The sequence below is a fragment of the Centruroides sculpturatus genome, unplaced genomic scaffold (genome assembly GCF_000671375.1).
Source record: "Centruroides sculpturatus isolate CEXI.00-Female unplaced genomic scaffold, Cexi_2.0 scaffold11, whole genome shotgun sequence".
Taxonomy (NCBI): domain Eukaryota; kingdom Metazoa; phylum Arthropoda; class Arachnida; order Scorpiones; family Buthidae; genus Centruroides; species Centruroides sculpturatus.
The window spans coordinates 296,172-300,172 of record NW_019384501.1 but is presented as its reverse complement, the minus strand read 5'-3'; the positions used below and the strand labels follow the sequence as shown (position 1 = coordinate 300,172).

The following is a 4,001-nucleotide window of genomic DNA, read 5'->3' as shown; positions in this document are numbered from 1 at the left end:
GGCCTGAGGCCGAATATACTATTCGTTGCAACACTAGTTTAGAAGTGTATAAAAAGCATGCAGACAGATATTTTATTTTAAATTTTCGCATTACCATGTTATGTTTTCATAATACAGGTCATATCACACGTAGTTTCTTTTTTATTTTATTATGTACTTAAACATTAATTTATCAGTTATATTACATAATACATTTAATTTTAACTGAAGGGCTGAAGTTTCCTGGTACGTGTCTTACACTTAAATTGGAGCGAGTTTTCCATAGAATGTTCTCCAGAGAGAGATCCCTTTGGGAAATCGCTTTAGTCTTTTCCATCAAGCCTTATTTTGACTATCAAATCTTACTTTATCTCATCAAACCTAAATCCTTTCACGTAACATGAATTAACACATGTTTTAAAACATCACACTATATATTATATCAAATATATTACTTATAACATGAATTTCGCAAACCAAGATTAAATACTTAAAAATTTTAGATGATTTATAGTTATTAAAACAATAAACTTAAAGAATATTCTTTGAAAAGACGATAAACTAATCTATTTAAATGTACGAGTATTAAAGGCGTGCACGATTTTAATGCTGAAAAATACCGGTATAGATACAATGAATAAGGAGATTTAAAGTTTAAGTACTTTAAATCTTCTTATTGATTGTAAGTTACCTTATTCATTCATCACATTTGTCTATAGATTGCTTATGGATAAATGTAATGTATGAAGAGATTTCGAACAAATTCTTATGGAGAAACTCTTAAGACATAAATGGATTAGGAATGATTTGAAAGTACAATATAATTTGAAACTGCTTGTATTTCTGAATTAAACGATAACAGAAAAGCAGTTTTAAATTCAATTTTACATATAGATTTTGTGTTATAATTATTTGATTTTTTTTGTTTAATTCACTTTTCTTTTGTTTTCTGTTTGTAGAAATTAGATACCAGAATTTTTAGTATTTGGCACGGTAAATATTTAATAATAAGTAATTAGAAAACTAAGTTCTAAATTCCGTGCTCAGACGACGATACACACAACTAAGCGAAGAGAAAAGGAGCTCGGAATATACTCTTAAATTCACTGTATCTAGCGCATTTTCTAGAAACAGTTCGATGTAACTTTTCTGTTTTGATTATATAGTAGCGATTTAAAGCTTTTCTGCCAGCTTTCCAGTTTCAATAATACGAATTCGTATTGTTAGTTATTTGCATCACCGGTATAAAGCAGTTAAACAGGCAAAAGAGATACAGCAATCTACATTCTATTTTTATCTTAAATAGGGTTTTTATATTAATTCAAAATATATTTTGAAAAGTTACTTGTTTTTTCAGTTTTCTTCCAATTCTAAAAAGTTATTGAGTAACAAATTGAAATTGATATAGTAGTGTTCTCTTCAGAATTTTTAGTGATATTTTTGCCGTAGATATCATTTATAATCGCTTCTCTTTGCTTCTGAAATCCTTCAATAATTTGAAGTGTTAAATTCTAATGAGTTTCTATGATTAAATCAATTTATATTTAGGAAAGTTGTGACCTTCCTGATAAGCGAATTTGTTGCACTTGTTGCAACTGCATAAACATTTGAAATGCCAGACAACCAAATTGCACTTACCAATTCTTAATAATTTCTTCGCAACATCCTTATCATCGAAAGTTGCAAACTATGAGCAAAACTACACATACTACTGTCAACTTGCAATGAACATGTCATAACACCATCTATCTATTTTCGGTTTATGGTGTATGACGTCGCCTTCCGATCTCCAGGAATCCTTTCCATCTCTTTCTATCCATACACCATTCCTCTTTAATCCCGTTTTCACTACCTGCTAACTTTAATTCGTCGTACCAAGTTCGCGTAGGTCTTCCTCTATTTCCCTTTTTTTTGTGGAATGTATTTTGAAATTTTCGGGAGTCTCTCATTACTCATTCTTTTTACATGTCCAAATCAAATAAGTTGTTTCCTCTGTATTTCTTCCAAAACCGTCTCCTTTAATCTCACTAGATCTTTGATCCTCTCATTAGTTATTCTTTCTCTTTTCGAGATTCTGCACGATCTTCTCAATACATTCATTTCAACTGTTGTTACTTTTGTCTTCTCCAGCCATTCTCCATGCCTCCGCTCCGTATAATAGAATGTTTTTAACAATAGCATTATATATTCTTTTTTTTAAATCTAGTTATTTCTTCACTCCATCATATTCCATTTAATTTTTTAACTTTTCTCTTACCTTGGGCTATTCTTGTATTAATGTACAGGTATTAATTTCTAATGCATCTCTTCCATCTTGATGAATTTGTATTACAGATAATTGTAAAGCTCACATCTCTCAATCTTTTCTCTTTCTTCCAGTTTCATGCTTTAATAAGTGTGTTATTAATATTTATCTCTTTTAATCCCATAGTTTTGATGTTGGGATATTATCATATGCCTTCGTTAAGTCTATAAACAACATATGAGTTTCCTGTCTTGTTGTTTCCTGTCCTTACTGCTTTTTTGTATTGTATGATTTTAAAATTAAATTGTTTCGAAATACTTCTGTCGAGTGTACTTAGTCTGTGGAAAACCTTATGTGTAAAACTTGATAAAATTTTCACACATTAAGCCACAAAGCCACGTCAAGGTGACACTCATTTTGTGGTAGTTTTTTGATTTCCAGAAACTGACCCTGATTGCTTGACAGATTAACATCAGGGAATAAAACTGGTTATTCGTTGCTATTCGATTAATTTACTAAATTGAAATCAATGGCAAAAATCTAATTATTGTGTTATTAATATTTTAATCAAATGTTTTTGGGGTAAAAATTTTGATAAAAATTTGTCAATTTAAAATAAATATAGCAACGAGTAAAGATTGCATTAAAAATATAAATATAAATAATTGTAGATCAAACAGAACATGAATTTATACCCCGAAGGTCTTTAAACACCCAAATGTCAGTCGTCGTGTCCTCTAAAAAAGAGAAAACCTTGTTACCAACCTTAAATTGTTTTTTAAAGCAAAATGTGAAACTAACCTGCAGATAGAGATCTTTTATACCAACCATATATCATATAAAAGCCATAATTTATAGAAAGCCCTATGCAGAATATGTCATTACAATTATACAGACTAATTTACTGTAAACCAAAGCATGTCTAAAAGCTCCATTCCTGGACCCATGTTCATTAATGTTTACATTAATGATTTAATCAACTGGAGCTTATAGAGCTATGCTCTATAAGCAACATAGTTGATCGGATGATATGGTCTACGTGATTCACGTCCTGTTACATTGGGAGATTCAAATAGTAAGTGACCAGAACCTTTATGGTGCTCCACGGGTTGAATTCGATGTCAATGCGTTGTCTTGCGTCGTTGTCCTGAAACTGAAAAACATTGTAGCTTCCATGGTGCTTGACTTGACTTAATGTTATATACCTGTCCTCAGAGCGAATCTTCCATCATTCCCAATAAACCGGCGCTTAGAATCGGCGGAGTCTCATTCATTTCTATGCGGATTCTAGTGCGAGCGATCTTAAAAACGGAGATTATTTTCCTCTTTATATAATTGGATAATTTACTCTCTGTTAGAAGTTCTCCTTACTTTTAATATTCTTTGAAAACCGAGCTCTGCAAATGCTTGCCTTCTCTTTCCCTGTTAACAAAGAAAAATAAATACTGTAATACTTTGAATACTACTTATTGTCGAAGAATAGAAATATTGTCAATCAATTGTTGACATTCTTTACGTGATTTCTCAATTCCAAATGGCCGAGAGTTCAGGTGCATAGCCCTCTGGGGATATGGTATCGAATCTTGAAGTAGGAGAAGCAAGCCCAAACTCCTTTCGCTGGTACTGCTCAAAGATGTTCTAACGTTCAACCAAATTAATGTAGTGCAACGACTTTAAAACACAAAGTAATGCTCGAAGCCTTTTTTCTATGACTATGGTTATCTTTCTGATTTATTATTATGATGACTGCTTCCTCCAAAACTTTCTGTAGCTGTAG

The 4,001-nt window shown here is 31.4% G+C and overlaps 1 long non-coding RNA gene across 2 annotated transcripts; it reads right to left on the bottom strand.

Moving 5' to 3' along the window:
• Nucleotides 1-216: 216 nt before the first annotated feature.
• LOC111622063 lies at nt 217-3,730 on the bottom strand. Of its 2 annotated transcripts, XR_002756189.1 has the most exons (4): nt 3,596-3,730; nt 3,026-3,525; nt 2,920-2,961; nt 217-367 (listed from the first exon to the last, which is right to left on the bottom strand). It is a non-coding gene; the product is annotated as an uncharacterized LOC111622063 (long non-coding RNA). The 2 variants fall into 2 exon arrangements; XR_002756188.1 differs by lacking the exon at nt 217-367 and having other exon boundaries at nt 764-2,961.
• Nucleotides 3,731-4,001: the final 271 nt, after the last annotated feature.